This window comes from Paroedura picta, chromosome 6, assembly GCF_049243985.1.
Source record: "Paroedura picta isolate Pp20150507F chromosome 6, Ppicta_v3.0, whole genome shotgun sequence".
NCBI lineage: Eukaryota > Metazoa > Chordata > Lepidosauria > Squamata > Gekkonidae > Paroedura > Paroedura picta.
The window spans coordinates 93112587-93132795 of NC_135374.1; the positions used below are offsets into that span (position 1 = coordinate 93112587).

The window sequence follows — 20209 nt, forward strand, 5'->3', positions numbered from 1 at the left end:
TGTGATTGTGCAGAATATGGTCGGGAAGCATAGCTGTGTACAGGCCCCTCCCCTTCCCACCCTGTCCAGGCCCAGCATTGGCCATTTTGGGAGGGGGTCAACATGACCGTATATGATCATAGCACCTGATAAATGTTTAACAAATTAAATATATATATATATATATATATATATATATATATATATATATATATATATAAAATTAACTCCCACCCATACATTAAACCGTACCAGGACTGTCAACCCCCCCCCTTCCAGAGTTTCATGAAACCTTGGTTGAGAAAGCCTGGTGTCAATGTAACAGTCATTTGGGCAGTAGCATCTTGCCCAGTTATATTCATCTCTACTGATGGGGTCTGCATATCAGGCAAGAAAGGATGCTAGCAAAGGTAAATGATATTCCAAAATGATATCTATGTCTGTAAATCAAAATGAAGGTCTATAAAAGGTATCACCAACTTCAGGGACATTGTTCTTGAACAGAAAAGGTCACCAATTCAATTCTCTGAGTATCTCATGCCGTGTTTTAGGGAATGATCACATGCTCGAGTTAAGACATTCCAAATACTTGCAGGTTTGTATCACTCTTTCTCTCTGCAGCTTCGATTGATCTGTTGTTCTTAATAGGAGAATGAAAGAGCAAAAAAGGACCACCCACATACATGACAACAAATGACCACTTAAAATTAGAAATAAAAAAACTTCCACTCCCTCAAATGCCAAAAGTACTGCACATGCTTACTGCTTTCCAGGAGCCATGGAATGTGGACACTAACATTTTGAAATGTATGTAGGATATGAACATGGACTGGGATAAACTCATTTACTGAGAGCCAGTGTGGCACTGCATTCAAAGTGCTGGTCTGTGGTCACAGAGAGGCTAGGGTTCAAATTCCTGTTTTGTCATGTAACTCCCTTGTCATGAAGCCTGCTGTTCTCTCTTTCTCTCTCTCCCTCTCCTTAACAAATCTCCTAGGACCATTGTAATACAATGGCAAAGGGGAACCATGTGTGGTCTGCCTTCCAGGATGGATGGGGTAAAATTTAAATGTGAATAAATCTTCATCAGCAAGCACTAATACAAGGGTGTTTTTTTTTGAAAGGAGGATTCTCAAATGCCTGGTCATGCCTGGAGAGCTCAGGATTGCCCAGTCTGATCAAATCTAAGCAAGGTTGTACCTGGCTAGCTTTTGGATGAGAAGCCACGAAAGAATGCCAGGTTCTTAACACGGAGGCAGATGATGGTGAACCTCCTCTAAACATCTCTTGCCCTGAAAGCTCTATAGCCTTAAATCAGCTGTGTCTTGATAGCACCCCTCCCTCAAAAAAAATCTGATTATACCATCTTCAGGTTCCTGTCCAGGGCTGAATCTGTACGGAGCTTTTATTCCAATCCCAGATTGATCCAGTCCCTGCCGTTTACACTGAATGTGATGTCCGTTTTGATTTTGGGTGATTTAAATTTTTCATCTGTAACAAGCATGATTGATCCAGAGTGACCCTATCTTCCCCGCGATATCCTGGAGTGGATATAACCCTTGATACTTGAAAAATCGGCATGACTAAAGGTGCAGCTCTCTGCTTTTCCAGAACTAACTTGCTGCCTCGAGCCTCCAATACTGTAGAAAATTGGCCTGGTTGGCCAGGGTGTCGGTTCAAAGGCTTCCTCGTTCCCAGGTTTCAAGGCTTCCCTTAAAGGGGAAGCCCCAACTTCTCTCCGCAGAAGCTCCAGAAGCCCTAACTTCACTCGGCAAAGATTTGCCTCTTGGATTTATTCCCCCTCCTCTGCTGTCTCCAGCCCTCCCCCCCCCATTCAAGAAAAGAGTCTCCTGTTGCACTGGGCTCCCCCCCTCCTGAGTTTCCCTAATCACATGCAGAACACTTTTCTGTTTCAAGGGGGGGGGAATAGAAGAAGACCCGAGTTCAAATCGATCTGAATTCAGCAGGATCCACAATGGAATAAACAAAGTAAGTGCAGAATCAGCCCAGAATAGAGGGGTGAGCCAAAATCATGATCAGATTCCTACCAGGGTGAGTGGATTAGAGTTCACTTTTGCCAGCACAAGGGGAGAAAGGTCTGTGCAGTCAGGCTTCTATGCACATTAGTTATGGAATACTTTGCTCATTGGTAAAATGTCTAATCCAGTGGTGAGGGGAATGTCTTGTGAAAATAAATTGTATTATAGCAGTGGCTGCTATGATGGATTCTCCCCCCCCCCACACACACACACACACTCTTTGTGTTGCCATTCAACTCAGCCCTTTTGAAGACAACCCTAGATGTTTTTACATTGTCATAGGGAATTTTATCAGAGCTCACAGGAGCCTATGCAAAGAAAGAAACAATAGAAGAAGTGTGTGGGGGAGTAGTAATAAATAGATAACCAGAAACCAGCCCTAGCACAAAGAACACTCGCTCATTGGTTTCATCCGCCTCCTTTGTCCTGCAGTGGTCTGAAAAGCGGTCGCAAAACAGCAAACAAAGTTTGCGATTAATTCGGGATCATGTGTTCTGACTGCCACTTTGTGAGCGAGAGAGTCTGAGAAATTAAACAGGGGAATCGGTGGCAGTGTGACATCGGTTATCTTTTGAAACCTTGAGAACGTTCAAAGGAGTTTCGTTTTGGCATCAGCACCGTCTCCGCCGGCTAAGCATGGGCATGCAGCTTGCCTCCTATGAAGTGTGTGTGTCACTCATTTTGGCGTAAGGCTTTCCTCTCCCCCTCCCCCTGCTTTTATCTGCTTGAGAAGCAGAGCTTAATTGGCACTGATGACATTACCTTTGCTTAGGTGTAAAGATGTGTTAAGTGTCCACTTGAGAATGCCAAGTGTGAACAACAAATGGGAACAAAGTTGGCATTTGCAAAACAGGGGTCTCCTGCACAGACACACCCTTGTTGGGAAGTCAGGCTGCCTCTCAAATGTGCTGTTGGAAAGAGTCTTTGAGCATGTGTGGAGTACTATTTCCCCAATCCCGGCTCGCCAGCCTTGAACCAATCTCCTGCCAACCTTGAAGACTTGAACTTCATCTCCTCTCATTTAGAAAGTGAGTACTGATGAAAGGCTCGTGATGATAAAAATATTTTGTTGCGGACAAAATTTCTATGACAGATCGCCATAATGAAGGTGACAAAGAGCTATTATACACGCGGTGTGAGTACATTTGCCAAATGGAGTACACCCTGGATTAACTCAAGGCCAAACATTTGAAAATGCCTTACATTCTTTTTGAAATATGTCTATAACTGGGGTGGTGGGCGGGGGGGAGAGAAATTCCCAGTGAAATAGTACAGTGTAAAACATCACCTCTCCTACCAATCAACGCTTACAATATGCTCTTTCCAGCGGGGCGGCACAATGGCTTCCCTTATCCATCCCTATTCTTTGCTGCCCATCTAGAGTTTTATACTGATTCCTTTTCAGCAGGATGCTTCAATACACCGCAGACAATAGAATTTGGATCAGTTGGGCCTGGATAAAAGTCTCTGTTGCAGACCTTCTGAACATCTTGGGCAAATTTCCTTCCTTCCTGAACTTTAGCACTTTATTTGCAAAATGGGAAGCATAATAACCAGCCTCACAGGGCTGACAGGAGACTTGGTGATTAGGGCTATATGTGCTCATTGCTGGATAAGGTGCTGTCATCGTGGCACAGCAGTTTTGCAGAGAAGCCAAGGGATGGACATCTTTGGGTCCCCAAGAAGGATCCATTTTGAAGCAACTTTTTCCATTATAGGAGAATGGTTGGCTTGTGATGGATGGATGGATGGATGGATGGATGGGTGGGTGGGTGGCTGGGTGAGTGGGTGAGTGGATGGATGGATGGATCAGTGGATGGGTGGGTGGATGGATGGATGGGTGGGTGGGGATGGATGGGTGGGTGGCTGGGTGAGTGGATGGATGGATGGATCAGTGGATGAATGGGTGGATGGATGGATGGATGGATGGATGGATGGATGGGTGGGTGGGTGGGTGGGTGGGTGAGTGGCTGGATGCTCCTTGCCTTCTGCTTTTGATCAGTTTCCGCCGTCATGCTTTGGGTTCATTGTATGTGATACCTGACTGCTTCTTCCAAAGACAAAAGGTAAGGAAGGAGACAGGGGAAAGATCATATTATTCTTCAATATGATCCTTCTGAAGCACTGTTTTCTCTGACCAACTTGCTAATTTCCACCCAATCTGCCTGATCTTATCAGCTGTCCCTATAAATAGGCTGTTATACTAGCTAGAACATCCCAAAAGCACAAATTCTCTATCTTGAAAAAGGTAATTGTTAAGTTCACATTAATAAGTTCACACCCACTCAGAGTAATTGTTAAGTTCACATTAATAATGTTGCTACAGCTAATTATGTAGCAATTTTTTTTAAATCACATAAATACTCTTAAAATGTAATCCTGAATACAAAACAAAATGGTCCTTTCTAAACATCCACCCACCACCATCGGTTTGCCCCATTTTGTACCTCATGTGGCCCACTGAAGTCCATGATGTTGCTCCTGGTGCATCAAAGTGGACTTCAGGGGGACTTCTCTCTTTATGTACGTAGCACATTTCTTTTCCCAGGAGTTCAGAACAGCATACATCATCCTCCCTTCTTCACTTTACCTTCACAACAACCTTATACAGTAGGTTAGGCAGAGAGAGAGACAGAGAGAGACAGAGAGAGACAGAGAGAGAGACAGAGAGAGAGAGACTGTCGATAGATGACCAGGCTTGATAGCCCAGGTTCCTTTGACTGTTCTTCTCCAAGATCCTAATCTGGCATGTTAACCACCATGCCACCTTAAATTGTGCTGCAATCTAAAGAATAGTTACTTTAAAATCTCAGCAAAATTGAAGGAACATAATTTTTGCATGGACAGAGGGATGTATATAACTGCAGTCTACAGAGTTACACTTTCTTGGCTTTTTTGCCATTGAGAAATTCCTGGAACATTCTTCAGGCTTCTAGAAACTCCAGAAGTGGCACAATTGTGCAGAATATGGTTGGGAAGCACAGCTGTGTACATGCCCATCTGGGGCCCCTCCCCTTCCCACTAGGCCCATTATTGGTAATTTTGAGAGGGGTGGGTCAACATGACCATATATGGTCATATAACTCAATAAATATTTAACATTTTTTAATATATTAAAAATTAATTAACTCCCACTCATTCAGGAAACCCTTCCAAGGCCATCAAGAAACCCTGGTTGAGAAATCCTCTTTTAGGGCATTCTTTGCTGTGTTTGATGCCTAATATTGTGGGGGAGAAGAAGATGAAGTCAAGCAGGTGGTTCTGGAGGGGTGGGGGTTGTCCTTCTATGGTCAACAACTCCGCTTGCCTTGCAAGCTGAATCGGCAACCTTGTTATGACTCCCTTCTGACAGTCATTAGCCAAGTTCCTCCTGCATATCCTTTTTCATCCTACAGTTAAAATTAAGTTTAATTACAGCCAATATGAGTCACAATGAAAAATAAACACTTCTCCATACACATAATCAAACAAAGATGAATGAGGCTTGAGGTTTTAATTGTGGCTCTCTTTGATAATCTCTTGCTGCATTCCTAATGATGTGCTTAGCAGAGGTTGCAGCATTTTGTACTGAGGCTTCAAATGCCTCCCTTCGTCATTGTCTCCCGTATTACATAGTGGTCTTGATCAAGGAAAAGTGTAGGATTGCCTCTCTCTCTCTCTCTCTCTCTCTCTCTCTCTCTCTCTCTCTCTTTGGCATTTATTAAACAGCCCATTATTCCAATTGTTTTACCTCTTCCAAAGAGTAGTGTCATACATTGGATTTTATAATGGGTTTCGCCTTTTATTCCTTGTTATTCCAATGAAAATTGCAATGCTTTTTAGCCAGAAATAAGTAATTACATGCACAAGTCAAAATAAAACCCTTTGTACCGCAAAAGCAGCACACGTAATCAGAAACATAAGGAGAATGGTGCAATCAAACCCTGCGACCATAGAATATCTAATCCACTTTATGTCACACATTTATTTTCATTTTGTCAGAGCTATAGTGCTTTCAGAATGCTAAGAGTTCTGCAGTCTTGTTTTTTTTTTTTTTACCCATTACAACAGCTCTGTGAGGTAGGGAAGGGCACTAATAATATTCTCTTTTATAGCTGGAGTGCTGAGAGAAACCGATTCATAAATGTGAGGCTGTTATACTACAGTCAAGGTGGGGGGTGGGGCTGGGGGTTGCAACCTGGCTTGTACCCAAGTCCTTTGTTTTCTCTCAGCCATCTCCATCTTTTGCTGCAATAAACAAGCCTCCAGGTACTCTGCAAAGCTGCTCCAAGTCACTTAGATATTTGCACCCCACTTTTTCTTCCTTAAGGAGTTTCAAGCCACTTTACAGTCACCTTTTCCCTTCTGCTCCCCACCTGGTAGGGGGGACTGAGAGAGTTCTGAAAGAACTGTGGGTGGCCCAAGGTCACCTACTAGGTTTCTTGTGGATGTGTGGGGGAATCAAGGCTGGTTCTCCAGATTAGCTCCTGCTGCTCTTAGCCACTACACCATACTGACTCCCAATGGTACCAAAGTGAATGGAAATCACTGAGGACTGAGATCGCTATGGAATCTATTTCTTATGCATGCTAGAAATGAGTTCCAGGAACTTGCTTTTTATGCATAAGATTATGAAAATCCCCTGCCATAATGGTAAAGGCTGAAAGTTATTGGGTTAGCATATTGCACGGGACATGCAATCCATCTATGTACTCTACACCAAGAAGGAGGAGGAGGAGGAGTTTGGTTCTTATATAACACTTTTCTCTACCTGAAGGAGTCTCAAAGCTGCTTACAATCACCTTCCTTTTCCTCTCCCCACAACAGACACCCTGTGAGGTGGGTGAGGCTGGGAGAGCCCTGATATTATTGCTCGGTCAGAACAGCTTTATCAGTGCTGTGGCCAGCCCAAGGTCACCCAGCTGGTTGCCTGTGGGGGAGCGTGGAATCAAATCTGGCTCGCTAGATTAGAAGTCTGTGCTCCTAGCCACTACACCAAGCTGGCTCTCACCAAGAGACCCCTTACATCAGTGATCCCCAACCCCCGGTCCGTGGACTGGTACCGGTCCATGGATCAGTCGGTACCGGGCCGTGGCTCTGTCTAAGAAGTTAGGTGCTTCAGCCCACCAACGTCGACCCTTTGCAGAAGTCCAGGTCACAAAACTCCCCTTCTCCATTCCTGCTCTGACTAGGACTCCTTCATCTCATGTCCAGGAGCACCTTATTCCCAGGGCAGGCCACACAACTGTGCGGCAACGAGGTTCCTGCCCACTGCCTTCAGTGACCACAGCGAAAAGAACCAGAGGCCAGCTTGCTCCCCCATCCTTCTCATCCATTTGCCCAATCAGAGGAGCCATAGTGGCCGCCAGCTAAGCCTGCCTCTCTGGCGCCATCCAATGATGGGTCTTCTAGTAGACTACCCCCCCCCCCCGGGCCTCAGTAAAATTGTCAAGCGTTGACTAGTCCCCATTGATAAAAAGGTTGGAGACCACTGTCTTACATTACTAGTGCCCCTTACATGCATTGCCACTGAAGTCTTCCTGGTTTCAGACTACTTGGCACCATAAGAGTTCATCACCACCACATAAATATGTCTGCAAGAGCAGTATTTCACTTTTTCTTACTAGAAAATATGGCAGTCATTCATCCATATCAGGGATAGTAAAGGAGAGCAGTTGGATACACAGTTACATGGAGGGCTAAAATTCCCCCCTTTGTCTTTTTTATGGATGATACCAGAGGCCAAAATGAGGAATGAGTCCTGCTGATAGCCCATTGACATTTTCCTAAATAAGCCAGTGGATGGCATTGACATATAGGGAAAAGTAAGTGGGCTCCTCTGAAGGGTCAAAGAACTTGTTTCAACTACTGGTGATATTTAGTGACAACCCCCCACTCCAGCAGGGGTAATGTCTTGGGGATCGCAAAAAAAAATACCATTACACCAGCTGAATGGCATAGTGCTAAATATTATCACACCTCTGGCCATTCCTCACTTTCTTGCCATCTTGCTGTAGTCTGCTGACCTTTCACGCTTCTTACCCTCCACAAGCACTGCTGGAAATGGTAGAAGAGAGCAATGTAGTTTATATGCAACTCTCTTTTGCCTGTCAATCAAGCCAGGCAGCCAATCCCCTTTCTCCTTTTTTAAAGGTCTTGCAATGCCTGCCAATCTTTTTAAAATTAATAGTTCTTTGTTTAAATGCCTATGCATCTAATCATAGTGCTTTTTGAACACCACCCCTTATAGAACCACAAGTCTTGAATCTTTGAAAAATTAATCTCGTTCCTGTTTTTTTTGGGGGGGGGGACTTTAGAGAGGCATGCTTTGTGTGACAACTTTGGAGAAAAATTATTTTTGGCTTTGCCTGTACGCTTATAGTCCTATTCATTGCTCCAGACAGTTCACTTAAAAAAAAAAACCCATCCCCGGGAGAAGGGAGAGGGGTGGTGGGTGCAAGGGCAGGACATTGGAGGAAGAGATAGCAGTTCTTTGCCTCCATACATTTCTTTGGCGAGTAGTGTGCTGGTTGTTGGAAAACTCAACAATGGCCACAGGATTGGAAAAGGTCAGTTTACATTCCAATCCCAAAGAAGGGCAATGCCAAAGAATGTTCAAACTACCGCACCATTGCACTAATTTCTCATGCTAGCAAAGTTATGCTCAAAATCCTACAAGCTAGGCTCCAGCAATATGTGGAACGAGAACTTCCAGAAGTACAGGCAGGATTTCGAAGAGGCAGAGGAACTAGAGATCAAATTGCCAACATACGCTGGATCATGGAGAAAGCTAGGGAGTACCAGAAGAACGTCTACTTCTGCTTCATTGACTATGCTAAAGCCTTTGATTGTGTGGAGCACAACAAATTGTGGCAAGTTCTTAAAGAGATGGGAATACCAGAGCATCTTATTTGTCTCTTGAGAAATTTATATGTAGGTCAAGAAGCAACAGTGAGAACTGAACATGGAATCACTGACTGGTTCAAAATTGAGAAAGGAGTTCGGCAAGGCTGTATACTGTCGCCTTGCCTATTTAACTTGTATGCAGAGCACATCATGAGAAATGCGGGATTAGAGGAGTCACAAATTGGGATCAAGATTGCAGGGATAAATATCAACAACCTCAGATATGCAGATGATACCACTCTAATGGCAGAAAGTGAAGAGGAACTAAAGAGCCTGTTGATGCGGGTGAAGGAGGAGAGTGCAAAAGTTGGCTTGAAACTCAACATCAAGAAAACAAAGATCATGGCATCCGGCCCTCTCAATTCCTGGCAAATAGATGGGGAAGAAATGGAGATAGTGACAGATTTTATTTTCCTGGGCTCCAAGATCACTGCAGATGGGGACTGCAGCAAAGAAATTAAAAGACGCTTGCTCCTGGGGAGGAAAGCTATGGCAAATCTAGACAGCATCCTAAAAAGCAGAGACATCACCCTGCCAACAAAAGTGCGTTTAGTCAAGGCTATGGTCTTCCCAGTTGCAATGTATGGCTGCGAGAGTTGGACCATAAGGAAGGCCGAGCGTCAAAGAATTGAGGCTTTTGAACTCTGGTGCTGGAGAAGACTCTTGCGAGTCCCTTGGACTGCAAAGCGAACAAACCGGTCAGTCCTAGAGGAGATCAACCCTGACTGCTCTTTAGAAGGCCAGATCCTGAAGATGAAACTCAAATACTTTGGCCACCTCATGAGAAGGAAGGACTCCCTGGAGAAGAGCCTAATGCTGGGAGCGATCGAGGGTAAAAGAAGAAGGGGACGACAGAGAATGAGGTGGCTGGATGGAGTCACTGAAGCAGTAGGTGCAAACTTAAATGGACTCCGGGGAATGGTAGAGGACAGGAAGGCCTGGAGGATCATTGTCCATGGGGTCGCGATGGGTCGGACACGACTTCGCACATAACAACAACAACAACAAGTGCTGGTTGTCTGCTGGGGGAAAGTGCTTTTTAGGTTGATGAATCCACTTCTTTGGATTCACCAACATGCACTTTAAAATGGTGGACTTAGTGTGAAGTTTGCTGGCCGCACATGGGAGGTTGCAGACATCATGTGGAGCACCTAGAATATAGCCTCTTCAGGGGGTGTCATGCACAGGGGGTAAGTATCATGCTAAATTTATGGTGTGTGGAAAGGCCTCTTGTCCCAGTAGATAGTGCCCCAGATTGTAGTCTGAACATTTCAGTATATAGGAACCATTGAGGGCAAAGCTTGCTCCACCCTAATCAGTGTAGTTACATCCTTTATGTCTCTGGTGGATCCAACCCACTATATCCACTTGTCAGCCACTGGGACTGATTATGCATAGCAGTGGCCATGCAGATGATGCTACGTGTATCTTTAGAGTAGGGCAAACAACATTTCTGGAGGACATTTACTTTGTGAAAATGGCACAGAAGGAAATTGTTTCTCCCTGATTCTCTCCTTCACATTAAGATCCATCTGCAGACCTCTCACTGCCACATCTTCATTGGTCCAGCCCTTTGGCAATGTGCTTGCTTTGATATAGCATTCCCAATTATTCTTATTTTTTTAACCATTACATTTCAGCCCATTCATGGCAACCCTGTAGGGTTTGGAAGGCAAGAGACTAACAAGGTGGTTTGCCAATTGCCATTGCCTGGTTCTGCCTCACAAGCCTGGTGTTCATAGCAGTTCTCCTATGCAAATAGCAACCAAGACCAATTCTGCATAGCTTCTAAGATCTGATTAAATTGAGCTGGGCTGGGCTCCCCAGGTTAGGACCCGATTGCTTGTCCTCAGATTTTAAAATCATGTGGATTTCCATTGAAGAATAAAGGTGGTGGCCCTCAGGTTGTGCAGCACAGTTATCATATTATGGAACTGGGTTCTTCCAGTGTTTAAATGAAGAAAGAAAAGATTAATGAGATGTGAGCCTGAATGGAGAATGTGTGAAGGTTTGCTTTCCCACTGTGTACATTACACAATAACTTGCAGTAATTTAAATTTCATCATTATCAAGCATTTGTAGGGGTACTTCAAAAGTTTAGTTGATAGTGAATTTCAGATTGCTGACTTAGATCACAATATAGTAATTAGACAGAATTAAGGGGGATATTGAAAGAAAATGAACCAAGTAATACAATACATTAATTTTTCCCCTTCTCGGCATTTCTGGTAAGGTAATACTGTTTGCATTCTCATGAAAGAGAGACACTTTGATTATATATCTCTGTTATAACCCTATCTTTGAAATTTTGCTGATTAGCTTCGGCTTACAGTTTGTACTGAACATATTGCAGAGCATTATTGTTTTTGCTAAATCAAAAGCTGCAGATCTTACAAAGCCTGAAAGATCACTAAATTATATCCCGAGAGGCCCACTGGTTAAAATGCTGGCCTCAGACCTAGGGGAGCATTGCTGAGACTGGGGTCTGGGGAGCCAGGAAGGTCCTCAACAGTGTTCGAAAGCGTTTGCAAGTCCTTTGTAAAAATAGAGAATGAGTCCTTGGTATGTCATCTGACTAACTTATAAATGAAGAAGACTTCATTTTCATGGTCATCAGAGTCAAACTAGCCATTTGCTTCTTTACAGAGTTGGATACAAGCTCTCCATACCCAATTTAGGTTATTAAAAATAAAGTAGAGATAGTTTGGTTATTTAGGTTATTAAAAATATTTAGGTTATTAAAAATAAAGGTTATTAATTTAGGTTATTAAAAATAAAGTAGAGATAGTTTGGACTTCTTCATATATTACGGGGCATGCAGGTTAGGTGTGGGGTCCCTATCCTGTGTCAGATGTATCATAATCACATGTGAATTGCAAATTCTTCTCAATTCCTGCATGGGCAGTGTTTGATTTAGCACAAAACCAAGGTGCACACTACAAACCAAAGAAACCAAACGGATCCACTAGAAGGAAGAAACAGCAATCTGCACATTCCATTCACTGGATCTGATTTCCTTCTCCTGTGTTTGTGTGTGTGAGAGAGAGCCAAATACAGCTGGATCCAAACACTGCATAAGCAGAGATAACAAGGGCAGAAAAGTCTATGTTGCCTGGAATAGAGGAGACCTCAAACTCTTAATGAAGATGACATTCCATTCTCCAAAAGTCAAGTTTGTGTTTCTTCCATAAAACTCAAAGCAACTCAGAAAGAAAAATGTACCTTTCTAATCCGTGGCAGGAAGCCTACAAGGGTGGTTGATCCTGGATATTCTAGTATTTGTCTCATTGGCAAGTTACAAAATCCTTTAGGGCAGTGGTTCTCAACCTTGGGGGGGGCTGCCACTGTTGCCACTCCTCCTGTAGGCGCCCACACTCGGCCACCAGCCACTGCAGCAGTGCCACGGCGCAGCATGGTAGGACAAGAGGCAGAGCTGAACTGAGAAAACCCAGGAGGAAAAAAACCTATATGCAATCATGAACAATGGATCTTCACGCCATTGGTCAGTTTTGGTTTAATTTCTGTGAAAGAACACTTGCATCATTTAATGGTTGGGGGTCACCTCAACATGAGGAACTGTATTAAAGGGTCGCGGCATTAGGAAAGTTGAGAACCACTGGCCTAGGGAGATAATCACTGCATGATATATAAAGCTAACACTTGAAGAATGCTGCCTGTACTATATCACTGTTGTTTAATATTTAATATACGCATTGTGCATTGCACTATTCATGGCACATAAATACACTTGAGCTTTGGGAATAGGACTTTTAATATGTCCATGCCATATGAAATACTATGGATGAGACATCGTAAGAAGACCTCATTAGGTCTGCTTGGAAACAAGCCTCATTTTAGTACTTAGTTCTAGGAAAGTGTTATGAGGTTTGCAGCCATTCTTGCTCAGAGAAGGACATACAAAAAGATCACACGTTGTTTAAGGGCCATTTCATTTTTCAGTAGCAGCTCTGATTTAAGATTAGTCCAGCACTCCTGAAGTCTGGTGACATTTTGTCTAAAACACAGAAGGGTATTATCCCTTCTTAAATAAGATTTGCAGGATTTGAGCAGGCATTCCACTCTTGTTCTTATAGGTGAGTGTAGATATGATTATTGGATTTTTAATGAGATACCCACCAAACGCTTTGAATGAATCTGAATCATGGCTTAGTCTTTCTGCTAAAAGCAGGAATTTTCAAATATGCAGAGATGAAGGTGACATAGGATTGGTTCACCGGCCACAAGTGTCACAACATCACTTAACCTTTGAACTTTTTCTTTTTTGCTGTTCATAGGGCAGTGTTCCATGAGAAAGATCACTGGCTCCTTAAACTCCTCTCCTCTCCTCTCCTCTCCTCTCCTCTCCTCTCCTCTCCTCTCCTCTCCTCTCCTCTCCTCTCCTCTCCTCTCCTCTCCTCTCCCCTCCCCTCCCCTCCCCTCCCCTCCCCTCCCCTCCCCTCCCCTCCCCTCCCCTCTCTTCTCTTCTCTCTGAGCTTCTATCTCATGGCCAAGCCAGTGAAGGAGCCCGGGAAGACTAGTTCGTCAGACTGATACACCATGTCTCCAAAATCTGCGACATTATTATAAAGTATCATTTTATTTTGGTTGAACTCTCTTAGCAATCAAACAGAAGAATTTGCCCAGGAAAGAGAAAGCAGCCGAAACATGTTAGGGAAGGTGGGTAATTGTGTGTGCATGTGAGAACAATACTGTAATTATGACTCATGTTAACTTCCCACTACCAAAACCTATTTATGCCATGGCTTGATGGCAGTCCTGGAGAAGGGATAAATTACACAGAAATTAGTCTCCCCCCGCCCCCCATGAACTGGCCAATTTGTTAAATGGGTCTAACCACAAGGTAACGTTGCCACTCCCATCCTAGCTTTAAGTTTATTTATTGGTACGGTAGGTGGTGGAAAGTGAATTTTCTTAGCAGGGTTCATTTGACTAATGAGGTGGAAGCAGCTGGATCGAACTATACGGCAGGGTCAGATGAATACCTCTTGTTTCTGAGAGTACAAAATGAGTCATCTCACACATGGAGGTATGTTCAAGTCTGCACCAAAATTGGATGTTGTGCATTTCCTTCTCCTTGCTCCACAAGTTCCAAGGCACAGGATGCCTACAGAGACCAAACCAGGCTTGCCACCAAGCCTACGCACTCAGCTAGTAGCCACAATCGAACGGCGGCTTTATAATGGGGGGAACTGTATGGCACACAAAGGAGCGTGCTTACTTATGTGATGCCAGCAAGAAGTGAGACAAGGAATTCGCCATCTCAAAGTCTAGATAAGTTAGGTGACAAAAGAAGCAGGGAGAGGCAGAGGAAATAAGGATGAAGAGGGGGAGAATGTCTCATCTGGCAGTGAAAATAGCAAAGAGAGAGGACTTTGCCATCTCCATTGCATCTGCAAGCTCCCAGAAGAGATGCAGATTTAAATGGATGTGTATTCTCCCTCTTTTCATTCTTACTTCCTCTGCCTCTCCCTGCTTCTTTTCTCCAGGGGCAGGATAGCCTACCCGACTGGCCGTTTGTTGGGTGGATGGCCATTGCTGAGTCGCAGCTCATCCCACCATCCCTGCTTGGCTTTATTTATACTACCGATGTTAATGCTGGTCCATTTTTCAGTTTTCAGAATTGCACTCTGTACATGCTCTATGAAATTGTCCCATGTTTTATTGATTTTTAAAAAGCTATGTATCATATATATCCTTTTAAAATTATTTCACTGGATTCTCCCTGACAAAGCTGTATACAAAACATGTAAAGGTAAAGGTAAAGGTATCCCCTGTGCAAGCACCGAGTCATGTCTGACCCTTGGGGTGACGCCCTCTAGCGTTTTCATGGCAGACTCAATACGGGGTGGTTTGCCAGTGCCTTCCCCAGTCATGACCGTTTACCCCCCAGCAAGCTGGGTACTCATTTTACCGACCTCGGAAGGATGGAAGGCTGAGTCAACCTTGAGCCGGCTGCTGGGATTGAACTCCCAGCCTTATGGGCAAAGCTTTCAGATGGCTGCCTTACCACTCTGCGCCACAAGAGGCTCTTCACAAAACATGTAGGATTGCATAATTATTAACCCTCTGGGCCAGTTTGTTTCTTTGTTTCCCCCTTTTCTACCTGCCATTGTGTTCTAATACATGTTTTCCGCCATTGTGTTCTAATACATCTTTTCCATCTGCCATTGTGTTCTTATATTTCTTCTGCTGAAGAAGGCTGGGGATAGATCTATGGAGTGGACATTGAGGAAGAAGTTTCCCCTAATGGAAACACTAAACAAATGAATAAAGAACTGAGAGCAGATCTGTTGCTACAATAAAGGTGGCCTATAATGGAAGGGTGCCTCACACAGACATGCCTTCTGAGCAGGTTGGTACATGCAGAATCCAGCCTGGTAGATACTGACTATGGAGTCGTAGGGTCCCTCAACAAACCTAGGAAGCCAGGCCAGGTCTCCATCTTGCTTTGGCTTCGCTAGATTTCTTTCTTTTGCCTAAAAAAGCCAGGGCAGATTTCCACCTGGTTTGACCTGGACTAGAACCTCATCTTCCATTTCCTTCTTGCTCAACTGACTGAGCTAAATGTGCACATTATGGAAATCACCCCCTCCCAGCCAAAAACCATTAGACTATCAGCAGAAAAGGTATTTCCCACTCTAGTGACCTCATATGCCAACCACCCTATCAGATTCATCTACAAACAACCAATCATCAATCACTTGCCTTTTTGGCTGGCCCAGAAATGTCAAATTCTGTATCAAGCCTTGCACTCCCCCAAAGTGTTTGTGTGTTGTGTTGATCCCTCCACAACTGGCATCCTTTCCACCCCTGATATCGTCAATTCTGTGTTTTTGCTGCTTGGACCCAAGACAGGTGCAGTATTTCCCTAACTTTTCCCCCTGCAAAACTTAGTATATGTATGTTTTTGCTTGTGTGTGTTTTGAGTGTATCCTAATATTCCCCCCAAAGAAACCCCTTTGAGCGTAAGCTTAATTGTCATCTTCATTTAAGGAGGGTTTCTTCCATGGAACGGACACTGTAAAAATTGGTAGAAAAGATCTTGTGTTGTCCAGCCTCTTGCTATATTCATGATTCCCCACAATTCCCTTTGAGGGATCTGATTTGGGTAACACTGTGGAAATGTAGATATAAGAGGGTGGTCAAAACCAACAAGAAGTTCAGAGGATAAGGACGAAGTAAATCATTTGATTTAGGATGGAAGCAAAGTCAATTCACTGCACAGTTGACATAAGCACCTGCTTGGGGTGCTATGGCAACAGAAGTGCTGCTCTGTCCTCCCAGTCTTTACTGTTGCTCCTTTCCAACCAGTAGCTGGCAAGTTAGGCCCATCTAGGCAATGAAAGACTCCTCTATGGTTATGGCAAAGCTGAAGTCAAGAGCCTGACCAAATATCTGGGGTCCTCAAGCATCCTTTAAATCTGAAACCTTGACATTTATAACTCATCCTCATCCTTCCCTTAAAATTATCAGTCCCTCAAGCACAAAATAAACATTTCTATATGAATTGGCTGACTTTCCCCTTTCTGAACTTCCTTCCAATATAAATCTACATTAAATGAAAATTGGATGCATTTTATATTAGCCACTTTCATTTCATATGAGCCCCTTTCATCTGCAACCCAGCTATGATTGAAGAAGGGGTGCCATAGAAGTTTCTGGGAATAGGAAATGGAGGAGAAAGAGTTTTTTGAGGGGAAGCTTTTAAATCCTATGCACACGTTTATGAGGAAATAATCAAAACTAATATTTAAAATACAAATTCTCACTAATTTGGTAAGTTGTTTAGAATACATCTAAGTGACTGGAAAGTGGCAGATGGGGCAAAATCAGAATCAATTTTTTTTCCTCCTAAGTTAAAAGCGTTGAGGGCATTTATATGAGAAAATCATGTCTAGATTTGAACTATCTTTTTTCAATTATTAAGTGTGTGAGAAGACAGGAATCTGGATTTGTGGTGTAGTGGTTAGGGGTGCGGTCATCTAATCTGGCGAGCCGCGCCCCCCCACATGCAACCAGCTGGGTGACCTTGGGCTCGCCACAGCACTGATAAAGCTGTTCTGATTGAACAGTAATATCAGGGCTCTCTCAGCCTCACCTCCCTCACAGGGTGTCTGTTGTGTGGAGAGGAAAGGGAAGGCGACTGTAAGCCACTTTGAGACTCCTTCGGGTAGAGAAAAGCAGCATTTAAAAACCAACTCTTCTTCTTCTTCTATGATGATAGAAAGACATTCTGTGCATGCGCAGAGGTATTTTTTTGTTCCAGCATTCAGTGCTGTAGTTCAGAATGACCTCCGGGGCTAAACACTGGTGATGTCTTACACAAATTAAGTAATTAATTCCAGATGGATAGCAATGGAAGTCCATTGTAATACAAGCAAAAAAGGAATCTGGTGCACCTTCAAAGATGAACAGATATATAATTGTGCCCATTTACATTTCTAGACCATATTTCATTAGGGGGCATGAAATTAATCCTCATCAGATGCACTTGTGCAAGCAGATTGTGGAATTGTGAACAGTAGAGCTAAAGGACCACAACATGCAAGGAATACACTTTGTGATATTTCTTCACAAAATTGAAAAGTAGAAGAGCTGCACAGTTACCATTCACAACAGCATTGTCAGTTTAAGGACCAGTTAATGTAGTTAGATCTACTGTTCTCATTAGAATTCAACGGCAAGGCTGTATCTTTGAGATGCAACCAAATGTATTTTTTACTATAAGGGAGAAGAGCAATCGTATCACCCATTAAAATGTGATCTGCTTTGGAGTTATGATTCTTATTTAACATTAAATAAATTAACAACAGAAGAAAATGATGCCCCACAACCCCCTGTTGGACTGTGTAGAAAGTTACATGGGGATTGTACTTTTCATGGTGTGACAAAATACCTTGTGCCCAACCTGGCGAGATCAACTTCAGTGGAATTCAGCTTAGATATACACTTGGGCAATTTAGACATACAGTTCAAACTGTTGGTTCCCATTTATTAGATGCGCTTGTCTGAAGAAGAGGTCTTCTTCTTATCATATCCTCTCTGAGCTGTCCATTGGGCAATATCAGGCAGTGGGCTTTTTCTGTCCCTGGACTAGTCATTTGGGCTCAGAGGATGCCTTCCCTTTCTGCATTCAGGGAGGCTTGTAAAATGGTCTTCTTTCAAAGGGCATTTTGTGTGTGTGTGTGTGTGGGGGGGTGTTTCTGGGAGATTTGGATGTGTAGTTTATACCTTGTTGATAAAACCTGCTGGTTTCATTGTGCAGCTGGTGGTGGCTTTCTTAGCCACCTTTGGTCCAAGGAGGTATGGCTGTCAAGGAATATTTAAAATAAACTTTTAAAATGTAAATCCGAAATGGCCCACAAATGTAACCTAACCAGCCCTGTAGAATACTTTTCCGCACAATGCTTGCATGGTGAACTAGCATTCTAAATATGTCCCGTGCGATTAAGCACTGTGTTGTGATTTTTTATTAGATCCTCATTTATATTCTTCTGGTTTGAAGAAGAGCCAGTCATAATCCTGAATGCCATCAGAAGAACAAGCTTTCTTTACCTTCAAAGATACCTGGTTCTGTTCCTCACCCACAACGTACTACATGAGGTACAGTGGCCTCCATCTGCCTTAGCAATGCAAAGTGCAGGATCAAAACCCATGAAGCTGCCTTATACTGGATCAGATCATAGGCCCAGCAAGGTTAGCATTGTCTACTCACAACAGCCACAACTCTTCAAAGTAGTATATCACCTACTACCTGGTCACTTCAACTGGTTCTGGGACTGTCTCCATACAAAGAACCACATCCTTTCTCCCTTCGGGGAACTTAAATCAAGATAATCCCAACAGGTGTGAGGACCATTTTACACCTATATAGATACTCTTCAAGTATCACCTACCCATCTCTGTGATCAAATCTAAAATGCATTAGAGGTAACTGATCAACACTTAAGTAAACTGAAATCTATTGCACAGATGTTATTGGCTGTAAGATATGCCCCTTGCCTTTATTTAATGTGAGGGTCCCCAGTCTTATTCAGCCTGTGAGCACTGGGGTTTTGAGAATGGATAGTGGGGTGCTCCCATAAAATGGCTCCCATGGTGGCAGAGCTGGGGGCCAATCACAAATTTAATGCTAAATGAAAGGCAAACTGGCAGAGAGATGCTGAGGAAGAACCTAGGCAGTTATAACCTACAGTTTGCTGTTCCCTTTAATGAAGAGAAAGAAGAAGAGTTGGTTCTTATATACCACTTTTCTCTACCCAAAGGAGTCTCAAAGCAGCTTACAATCACCTTCGCCTTCCTCTCCCCACAACAGACACCCTGTGAGTTGGTGAGGCTGAGAGAGCCCTGATATCACTGCTTGGTCAGAACAGCTTCATCAGTGCTGTACTTCATTTTACAGTGGAAGGCAGGAAGTTGTAAGGTACCACAGGGCTCAGTACTGGGTCCAGTGCTTTTAAACTTGTTCATTAATGATTTAGTGTTGGGAGTAAACAGTGAAGTGGCTAAGTCTGCAGGTGACACTTAAGTTGCCCAGGGCAGAGAGAACCAGGAAGGACTGTGAGATGTTCCAGAGGGATCTGTTGAAATTGGGTGAATGGGCATCAACGTGGCAAATGAACATGAGCAAACTAATGAACATGGAGTCAAAAATCTTAACTATAAATATATCTTAATGGGGTCCAAAATGAAAGTAACTGACCAGGAGAGAGACCTTGGAGTTGTGGTAGATGCTTCAGGAGTTCTGGCCCCACTAGTGGACCTCCTGGTGGCACCTGAATTTTGGCCACTGTGTGGCACAACATGTTGGATTAGATGAGTCATTGGCCTGATCCAATATGGCTTCTCTTATGTTCTTCTTGACCTTTTCAGATTGAAAGAGACAATACACCTGAATGTAAAAAGAAAGCAGAGGCCAAAAGCAATCAATAGACACGATGGCTGGAATATTTTCTCCCCATGTAATGATCTGCAAATAAAACAACTGATTTCTGTTTATCACCACTTTACATGATTATCATTTCAATCAGATAAATGTGGCAAATTACATGTAGCTGACATCTCCACCCCGCAAAAAAAACCCTCCAGCTCCCAGCTGCTGAAAATGTCCATGAAATGCATAAAGGTTATAGCCATAATCTATAGTCAGGTATGATGCTTAATGCTCATTGGCATGACAGCAGCACACAAAAAATGCTTGTGAGTTGATACAACTCACACTTATATCAGAGGGACTTTTCCACAGAGTGCCTTTGAAGAATACAAACTGCAAACTTCTGTAATGC

General features: G+C 43.4%; 1 long non-coding RNA gene across 7 annotated transcripts in view; it reads right to left on the bottom strand.

Moving 5' to 3' along the window:
• LOC143840331 (uncharacterized) overlaps positions 1 to 20209 on the bottom strand; it is a 509677-nt gene that overhangs the window by 18508 nt on the left and 470960 nt on the right. For all 7 annotated transcript variants that reach the window (XR_013232124.1, XR_013232122.1, XR_013232126.1 and 4 more), the window contains exon 3: positions 19627 to 19815. This is a non-coding gene — a long non-coding RNA (uncharacterized LOC143840331). The remainder of the gene's footprint in view (positions 1 to 19626; positions 19816 to 20209) is intronic.